Raw genomic sequence first — 10,526 nt, 5'->3', positions numbered from 1 at the left:
TATCATTAGGAGACTGCCTTCATTTGTGTCTGAGACAACCTGCTTCACTGTTTTCGTGTCCTGAATGCAGATATACTCTTAAAATAAAGGGGCCGAAACGGGTCTTTCTGTGTTTAAAGCAAGTTTTCATTCAACTTGTAACTAAGTTACAAAGTAATCTTAAACTGAAACTTTGCTTGTTTGTAAAAAGTGATTTCCGAGCCACTGATGAAATTCTGATGAAGTGATTTCTGAGTTCTACCTGATGAAAACTGTTTGCCTTTAGTGTTTTGTGCTTATGATCATTTTAATAGACGTCAGCATCACTAATTAATGATCTTCCGCTTCTCCGGTGTTCGGGTCGCGGGGGGCAGCATCTTAAGCAATGAGGTCCAGACCTCCCTTTCCCCAGCCACTTCCACTAGCTCTCGGAGGGGGGGGGGTTCCGAGGCGCTCCCAGGCCAGCTGGGCAATATAGTCAATATAGAGGAAACTCATTTCGGCCACTTGTATTCACAATCTTATTCTTTCGGTCATTACCCAAAGCTCATGACAATAGGTGAGGGTAGGAACGTAGATCGACCGGTAAATCGAGAGCTTTGCCTTGTGGCTCAGCTCTTTTTTACCACAACAGACCGGTAAAGAGCCTGCATCACTGCTGACCCAGCACCAATCCGCCTGTCAATCTCCCGCTCCCTTGTACCATCACTCATGAACAAGACCCTGAGATACTTAAACTCTTCCACTTGAGGCAAGAGCTTATAGCAGACCCAGAGAGGGCTCTCCACCCTTTTCCGTCTGAGAACCATGGTCTCGGATTTAGAGGTACTGATTCACACTCGGCTGCAAACCGATCCAGCGAAAGCTGAAGTTCACGGCCTGATGTCCCCAATAGGACCACATCATCTGCAAACATCAGCGATGTGAGCTTGAGGTCACCAAACCGGACACCCTCCGTCCCCTGACTGCGCCTAGAAATTCTATCCATAAAAATTATGAATAGAATCGGAGAGTCCAACTCTCACTGGGAACGAGTCTGACTTACTGCCAGCTATGCAAACCAAGCTCCTGCTTTGTTTGTACAGGGCCTGAATGGCTCGTAGCAAAGAGCCATGTACCCCATACTCCCGAAGAACCTCCTACAGAATACTCCAGGGAACACAGTCGAATGCCTTCTCCAGATCCACAAAGCAAATGTGGACTGGTTGGGCAAACTCCCATGAGCCCTCCAGAATCCTGGAAAGGCTGAAGATTTGGTCCAGTGTTCCACGACCAGGGCGGAACTCGCACTGCTCCTCCTGAATCCAAGGTTCGACTTATTTACCTTATATCCCTGACAATGCCAAGCCACATTCTGCATGTGTTACAACAGCGTGGCTTCGTGGTAAAAGAGTGCGGGTACTAGACTGGCCTGCCTGCAGTCCAGATCTGTCTCACATTGAAAATGTGTGGCACATTATGAAGTGCAAAATACGACAATGGAGACCCCGGACTGCTGAGCAACTGAAGTTGTTCATCAAGCAAGAATGGGAAAGACTCACCTACAAAGCTTCAACAATTAGTGTCCTCAGTTCCCAAACGCTTATTGAGTGTTGTTAAAAGGAAAGGTGATGTAACACAGTGGTAAACATGCCCCTATCCCAACTTCTTTGGAACGTGTTGCAGGCATCAAATTCAAAATGAGTGAATATTTGCAAAAAACAATAAAGTTTATCCATTTGAACATTAAATATTGTGTCTTTGTAGCATATTCAACTGAATATAGGTTGAAAAGGATTTTCAAATCATCATGTTCTGTTTTTATTTATGTTTTACACAACGTCCCAACTTAACTGGAATTGGGGTTGTACTTCGTCCACCTCTGTTTACACATTCAAGCCAACATTATAACTACATTGTCATCTACACAACATCCTGGATTTCAGGGCTATTGCACTTTCATACTCTGGGAAGATGTACTGCAGGAGTGTGTTGTAAAATGTCACAATGCAGGTATGAAGTGTTAGCACAGAAATACCAGCAATGCTTTAATGTAGGGAGAGATTACAATCCACTGCTGTTTGGCATGAGTGAAAAGCTCAATAGCCAGTTTCAACAATCAAATAAAACCTGGTAAGTCGTAAGCCAGTCATAATCAACCTCGATGCCAGTGAAGCTCTTTCAAGTGTTACAACAGTTTTCTTCAGAAATGGGAAAACAGGTCATGTGCGTAGCACTGAGTGAGAACACACGTTTGTTTTGAAGAAATTATTACTGATCACTGCTAAATACACTGAAGTACTGATGGTTAACTACAGCCATTGGGTCATACCTGCCCTGCAGAGGAGTGTTTGTATAGCTGGGTAACTAACCTTAACAGCATTTAGAGCCACTGTTAGAAAGGCTTTTCTGGGTTACTGCCTCTGACACTGTCGGCTACAGGCTGTTGTGTAAAGTGAACATAGTGTTTGTCATCAGAATATTGTGAAATACAAGTAAATTAACCTGAAAGGAGCAAAGTTTGGATGTTTGCTGGCTTGTCAGTGAATTAAATAAGTGCTTCTTTGTCCTGCTTCAGCTCATTTTTCTGGTATAATAATAATTGCTATAAGTAAAACAGATTTTTGTCATAAGTGAGCCCACTTTGGCTGGCTAAGTTGTTTAGATCATTAAGGCTTACAGAGTGGGTACATAACATAAAAAAAGTTAGCTATGCTGATGTAGAGAACAATTTCATCTTTTTTTTTGATAGTGTAACTGCTGGACCTTTTAAGGTGGAATGGATCATTCAAACAAGACGTTTACTCAATCTTCATGCTAAGAGGTGGGTCCAGCTTTGGGACATTTCTAACGCTTACTTCCAGTGTTTGTTAACTAGCTAGCTTTGTAGCTGCAGTTCAAAACTAAATAAGCAAATGCTTGACTCCAGTCATGTCTTGGCCGATCAATTGCGTTTGGGGTAAATAGGAAATCAGGTAAATTTGATTTTTCAAATTTCTACTAAAGAGTCTGTCAGACTTTGCTTTTTTGTAAAGCTCGTCTGCAAGTACGCCTATCCAGAGTGACTTGGATATTTTACCATCTGTCCGCAGAGCTGAATGTGTCGTTGTGTGGCAATTAGTTGAGCTCCGCACAATTCAAGGGTCTCCTTCAAGGACAAGGAACACTGCCTGTGAATTAGATTCACAACTGCTCACCACATACCGAGCACCTTTGTGACCCGCTACGAGCGCAGAGAGCTGCAGGGTTAGGAGGAGTAACAAAGGGTCTCTCCTGTCAGCCTGGAAATTAGATTCACATTAGCTCACACTCATGAGCTGAAAATAAGCCAGGGCAGTTCAGAAACAGTGCTTAACAGGTGATCTGTATGCACCTGCTTATCCAGTGTTTCTTCTGAAAACAAGGGCATTAAAAGGGAGTTTATCCTTCTTTGTTGGAGTAACAGCCCCTACTGTTCTGGAAAGGCTTTACACTAGATGTTGGAATGCTGTTGTGAGGATCGGATTGCATTGCCACAAGAGCATTAGTGAAGTCAGATTCTGGGTCTCAACAACTTCTCCAGCTCATCCCAAAGGTATCGATAATGGTGCTCCATCATTGCGGAGTTGCTTTTCCAATCAAATCAAGTCACGTTGATTGTCACATCGCATTTACACAGGTGGAAAGTGAGTGAAAATCTTAGGTGTGTAGCCCCCTTATAGAATTTAAATACAAAAAAACATAAACGTCTAAGAAGAAAAAGAAATATATATACACTGATATACACTGACTCTGAATATACACATATACACAAGTATGTGTAGATTGAAGGCCAGAGGATCAGAGTGAGTCTCATGAGATGTGGAAGAGGAGTAGATTGTCTATGGAGATGATGACTCTGAGGCACAGTGACGAGCCTATGGACACCACCACTACTGGCTGTTCAGCAGCCTGACGGCCCGAGGAAGAAACCATCTTGGAACCGACTGGTTCTAGACTTTATGCTTCTGTACCTCCTCCTGCTCAGCAGCTGTGAGAACAGACAGTGGCTTGGGTGGGTGGAGTCCTTTAGAATCCTCCTCCTGGTCTTCCTCAGGCAGCAGCTGGTGTATAAATCCAATATCTTTGAGAGCTGGACCCCAGTGATGTGCTGGGCTGTCTGCACCACCTGCAGAGCTTTCTGCTCAATGGCAGTGCAGTTTCCATACCAGGTGGTGATGGATCCTGTTAGAACGCTCTCCACAGTGCATATGTAGAATGTTCCGAGGATGCAGGGGTTCATGCCAAATCTCTTCATCCGCCTGAGGTAGAAGAGGCCAGAGTGTGATAGATATACACTCACCGGCCACTTTATTAGGTACACCCAGTAAAAGGTTGGACCCCCTTTTGCCTTCAACACTGCCTTAATTCTTTGTGCCATACTTTCAACAAGGTGTTGGAAACATTCTTCAGAGATTTTGGTTGGTTATTTGAGTTACTGTTGCTTTTCTATCATCTTGAACCAGTCTGCCCATTCTCCTCTGACCTCTCACATCAACAAGGCATTTTCATCTTCACAGTTGCTGCTCACTGGATATCTTCTCTTTTTCAGACCATTCTCTGTAAATCCTAGAGATGGTTGTGTATGAAAATCCCAGTAGATCAGCAGCTTCTGAAATACTCAGACCAGCCTGTCTGGCACCAACAACCATGCCACGTTCAAAGTCACTTAAATCACCTTTCTTCCCCATTCTGATGCTCGGTCTGCACTTCAGCAAGTTGTCTTGACCTAAATGCGTTGAGTTGCAGCCATGTGATTGGCTGATTAGCTATTTGTGTTAACAAGCAACTGAACCTAATAAAGTGGCCGGTGAGTGTAAATAAGCAAACTAAAAGAGAAATTTGTGTTGATGTTGAATTCATATTTAATAATGTACATACTGCTATGCATGCAGGGCATTATTTTTTCCAGTGTGCTGATGAATGGAGCAACAGCGTATGTTGGGAAGCTGCTCATCCTCATCTTCCCCTGGGGGCAATTACCTGGACCTGTTTGCCACAGTGGAATGGCCCTTGCTCATACAGGGGTCAGCAATTTAGGTTTTGTTTGGATCTCTTTCTCTCTCTCTCTCTCTCTCTCTCTCTCTCTCAGCCTTGTACAGCCCTGGCCTCATTTCCTCAAGTGGGGCCTATAACAAGGGCAACAAGGTCATCCTAATTATTAAAGCAAAAAAAAACGTAAATAACTCCCCGATATGAACAGTTTCGGTGTTGTTGTTTTTTTTTACGCAATTCGTGAAGTTGCTCTAATTGACTGGTATTGACTTGTTGGGCAATTTAATTTAAATGAAAAGAAAAAAACTGTTATGTTCTCACTCCGTGCTTAACCCCCCCCTGCTAGGGTCAGGTGTAAAAACACGTTTGGGTCAGTTGAAGCCCAACGGAACGCAGTGTACCGCATCCCCTTAGGCCCTGGAGCAAGCTAAGGCTGACTGAGCTGCATACATATCCATACATTTTAAAGTTGCAGTCAAAAGCACAATGCCAGGAAAAACATCATCTGGTCCCAATGAGCTAAACTGGATGCTATTGGAAAATTGTCCGTTCTTGCATTTAATAATTAATGGGGCCATCTTCAATATTTAATAGTCTGTGATGTATTATATATGTGACATCCATTCCCATCTTTGGAGATCAATTATCAGATATCAGTATCAATTACAGTTCCTTGGGACTGCTTAATAGATTTACCCGAATATTTTGAAACAGAGTGATATTCTTAAGCCTTTCGGGATATGAGAAAAACATGTTTACGCAAAGTTCATGTGTGTGGCAGCAGGTTCAGAAGCAGCTCCACACAAACTGTCTGTAACTGACAACTCGTTTTCACAGCGTAATCTATCAATACGAATCTCTAAAGCGTGGTCAATACTGTGAGTCCTGCTCTGTAACATATTTGAAGACCCATCTGTGACTGGACCTGAGCTACGTAGGACAGGTGTGGTGTGGTTCAACATTGTCGCCAGCAAGTGGCGCTGATGTGCCCTTTTTGCACAGCGGTTTACTGTATTTCCCGCCTGTATTCCGACAAGCCCCGCCTTCCTTCGCTGGGATTTGGTAGTAGCTTGTACTCAGCGATAGGCGGACGGTTTATGAGTATGAAGTATTAGCCAATCGTAGCGTAGGTGGCGGGGTATCACGAGCTAATCGTAAATCAGGTAGGCGGGACATGTCGGAATATGGGTGGGAAAAACAACACAGCACAAAGCCCGTCTGTGGGCTCCTCGTGAGGAAGAACTACTAGCTAATCGCCGGGCGCGAAACGACAAACCGCTAGCCAATGGCAGCGCAGGAGGGCGGGACGTGCCGGTATACGGGTGGAGGAAGAAAATAAATAAATAAACTACCGCGTACATACAGCACAAAGCCGAGCGCGAAAGGGGAGGAGCAGAGCCGGAGTAAAGTAGCAGCACGGCTGAGGCTGAAAGGCTACCGCTTCGCATCTTGCTAGCAAGCGAGGCGCTGGGAGGGTCTGTCAACTCCTCCAAGAGACTGGAGACACCTGACTGAGGGAGACACCAGGGCCAGGAACGGGTCTTTAGCCGTGCGCTCACACGCAGCACGCCGTGAATGAGGGAAGCCTCCACATCTGAGGGAAACAAGGACGAAAACACGGAGGAGGCTGCGGTTGCAGTTTGTTGAGGTGAGGCTCGGACGCCAGTGACAGCGCCGTGGTGCTTTTACTTTGTGCGTTTTATCTGCTTATGCTTGTCCTCAACGTCCGTATGAAGCAGTAGAGGAGGGCGTGTGGGATGCTACGAGACCAGCGTCCTGCGTTGTGGGACTGGAGCTGCGTGCGTTTGTGCCATCCTTTCCAGATGTGTCAGGATAAGCTTGTAGTGCGCAAGCGCTCAACGCTTAAAACTTGCTGTCAGGGGTTTAGGAGACTGCCGGAGCTGCTGGCAGTTGGACAGATGTAGTTAGTCTCCTGAAACAAAGAGACAGTGCTTAAAGATGTCAAAATAGCCTTTTCTGTCAGATGTCAAATCAGGGCTGTGCCTGTAGTTATGACAACTAAGTCCATGTATACAACGTTTGGTGCACGACTAGAGTCCTAGGCAGGGCTCAGAGGTAAACACTGCCCTTAGTAACACTTGGTTGTTGTAATTCTGCTGTCCTCATCTCTCATTCTGAATGGTGACCCCTATAATATTTGACAAGATAGGGTTCACGTCCTAGACAGGGATTAAGCCTTGTTCAGAATTACACAGTGCTCTGAATGGAGATCCTCCATTAAGAGAGAGGAATGAACTCCTGGACTACGCTTAACCTCTGTCTGGGAAACTGAGCCATAGTGTGCGAGCTAATATTCTTGTGCTGATTCAACTCCAGTGATTCAGTTTTAGCCATTATTGGATCATGTGCATTTTATGATCAGACTGTACTCTGCTGTGCTCTGCACTGTAACACTGGATTCATCTCTACTGTCTTGGAGAGTGGAGAGTAAGTTTCAGTTGTCTTCTCCTAGTGATTCATACGAGCACCGAAGCTTTGGTGATGAGCTGTTAAGTTTTTTCTGGTGTTCACCAGTCAGATCAATTCCACTTCAATTGAGTGTGAAAATGTACTGGATGATGGTAAAAATGTGTACCTCAAGATGGCTGGTAATAAAAGTGTTTGTGGTACAGTAGCTGTTGAGGAGAAAGTCTCTTTAAGACACTACAGAGAGTGACACGCCGCACCAGTGTACTCTTTTTTGGTGTTATTCCTGGCCTATGGCTTCAAGAGCGCACTGTCAGAGTAATCTTTGTTCTGTCATATACTATTATGGTTTTTCACACCCAGAAGTGCAGGTACAGATGTATAGCTCATCTCTCAGCGGAATTGCAGTCTTGTCATGTTGGCTGAGCTTCCAGCGGCAGTCAGGAGGAGCAGACACCTACACTGATAATATTGGCAAATCTATCAGGTAGCGTGGTCACATTGAGGATTAAAGGCTTACGGCGCGGTCATCCCAGAACAGGGCTGAGGGTCTGAACCTGCTAAAGTGAGATTCTGCTCAGAGGCTGTTAAGCGCATACCAGTGTGAACGTTCCAAAACACACATACTTTATATACACATGTGCATGTAATATATGCACATCTGTATATGCAGATAGACCGACATTTGCCACCATTTAAATAGTACTTACAAAGTTTTTTTTACATTTATAAAAAAATGAGTCTGAGACATATACAGAGTCATTTGGAGCGGTTTGATGTGAAATGGTGTACTGTAGTGAATATTATCATCTGGGTTTTCTTTACAGTGGGGGTGATAGGAACTCGCAGTCATGATGTCTACAATGCAAATATAGCCATTTTATTTACCATCCAAAATGAACCGTGAACTTACATGTGTCTTCTGAGTTTCATAAGTAATGCTGATGATGGTAAAAGAAAGGCTTTTGCACTATAACGCACTGTATATACCTCTCTGCTATGAATGGATTTAAAAATATAGCTTTTATAGCTTTTAAAGGTGTTAGTGAGTGTGATTTGTATTGGTCTTACTATAATCTGACTGACTGAGATCACACATATCATCGCTGCCCAAAGTAAAACAAGTATCCCCAAAATAATAATTTTACAGAAGGTAAAAACCTTTTTTGCGTTCAATATAAGTTAATGGAGAGAGATTTTATTCTAAGCAGTTTTGGAGCATTTCTATTGGTCTATTGGACATCTACACAATGTAAAGGACAGCTGCCAAGCTCAAATGATGCAAAATCGCAAAAAATTGGAGATGCATGGTTTTCATTGCACAGCAACGCTATTTAAAATGTTGGTTGGATTAATATTTCCAGTCTTTCCTTTTTGCTAAACCAAGTCGACTTTGGTTAGCAGCACACCATTGTAAATGTGATCTACACCGTACATATAATTTCCTTATTAGTATTGCAGTCAGTAATGTAATCTAAATTACCACAGTATCTGATTGCTTTCTTCATATAGCATTACGTTTGAGCTTTCAACTGAGAAGTTAGATGATGAAAGCCTTCTTAGCTGAGGTTATGCTCGCTGTCAGTGGGTCACAATTGCTTTTTTAAAAAATATATTGTTTTTTTATTTAAGCAGACGAGCACTGCCTGATAATTTGTCTTATATTTTATTTAATATTTTTGCTTTAAGATATATATCTCTTTTAATATATTTCAATTGAATTGTGCCATGACAGGTTCTCTTACCCTCCCCCAGCCCTGCTACTTGGGGATTACAGTTTAAAAGCATAGATGAAAGCAACAGTAGAGAATAACAGTAACAGTAGTAGCAGCAGAGAGAATAAGCTCACACTGTTTGACAGGACTATTATGTTTTTGTAAGTCAAATCAGGAAAGGTCTTGATGGGGGCACGGTTTAGTACTGCTGGTATGTGATAGCAAGACTTAGATGGAGGCTTACATTGTAATGGAGAAATGGCCTGACATGTAAGCAGTGAGTCAAGCAGGATAGCCATTCAGCATCTATTTAAAGCCTCATTATAGAGTATATGGAAGATGACTTAGAATGTTTTTTCAGTCCGTCATTGGTCTTATTTGCTCAAATTATACCTTAAATGAATTCTTTTTTTCTATTAAAAAGTAGTGCATTTTTATAGTTATACGATGAAAGGACTTTTATCTAATTTATCTAATCTAATAACATTACTTTCATGAAAATCACGATTTCCAGAGGGTGAAGGTAATTTTCATCTCCAATGTCGAATGTGAGCAGCAGTGGTTATCTCTTGCAACCAGTGAATGTATGTATCACATCTTGCACTTGTAAAAGACCTGAACTTTAGACTGAAATGCTTTTGCTTTGAAGCTTATCATACTTTTTTAATGACACAGAAAAAAACTTAATTGCAGAAAATATTTGTTTCATCAGTGACAATTCTTACAGAATGAAAACCAGAGAGATCTAACTGTTCACCATGTGGCCATGAGGGACAGGAATGCAGTCTTACTTCCTGTAAAATGCTTTTTATTTTGGTAATGACATTAAAAATACATTTTTAATTTAAAAGTTAAAATTAATTTCATGTTCATGTACAACTTCTTTAAAATGTCTTTAAAAAAACCATACAAAGAAAAAAAGTATTATTTTCACAAGTTGAAATTTAGCAGTTAGGGTTTGACAACTGAAAATACCCTAGAAGTGTACCTGTTCATAATAACACATGAGCAGCAGAGCTTCATCCTGGACTACTGAGGATAATTTCAAGGGTCAAACTAGGAACATGTGTTAAAAGTGCTAAAATAGTGCTGTTAAAGTTTCACATTGGCATTTTTTAATGCCTTAACATTCACTGTGTTCATATGCATTTCTGAATAAAACATGTCATCACACAGTTGGCTCTATAAACCTAGATTCAGAATAAACCTCCGTAGAATGCAGGTTTAGCCATGGTATGATATGGAATGAAGTATTAAGGAGCTGTGAAATGAGCAAAATACTAGTAGTATTACTATTATATTGCTATAGTGATTGCCCTACATCTTACAGTATATTAATGCACAGGTGGATCAATCATGTGACATAGTTGAAGATTGGCCTGCATTATTAGTAATGTTGATGAATTAGATGAT

At 42.2% G+C, this 10,526-nt stretch overlaps 1 protein-coding gene across 1 annotated transcript in view; it reads left to right on the top strand.

Annotated features, from left to right (window-relative positions):
• Window positions 1-6,331: 6,331 nt before the first annotated feature.
• Window positions 6,332-10,526, top strand: part of LOC108411895 (kelch-like protein 29) — a 260,527-nt gene continuing 256,332 nt past the window's right edge. The window contains exon 1 of the mRNA XM_017683689.2: window positions 6,332-6,619. The gene's annotated coding sequence lies outside the window, so the exon portion shown is untranslated. The remainder of the gene's footprint in view (window positions 6,620-10,526) is intronic.

This window comes from Pygocentrus nattereri, chromosome 4 (assembly GCF_015220715.1).
Source record: "Pygocentrus nattereri isolate fPygNat1 chromosome 4, fPygNat1.pri, whole genome shotgun sequence".
In the NCBI taxonomy this organism is placed as follows: Eukaryota; Metazoa; Chordata; class Actinopteri; order Characiformes; family Serrasalmidae; genus Pygocentrus; species Pygocentrus nattereri.
The sequence above is the reverse complement of the archived record's forward strand: the minus strand, read 5'-3'. Positions and strand labels throughout refer to the sequence as shown.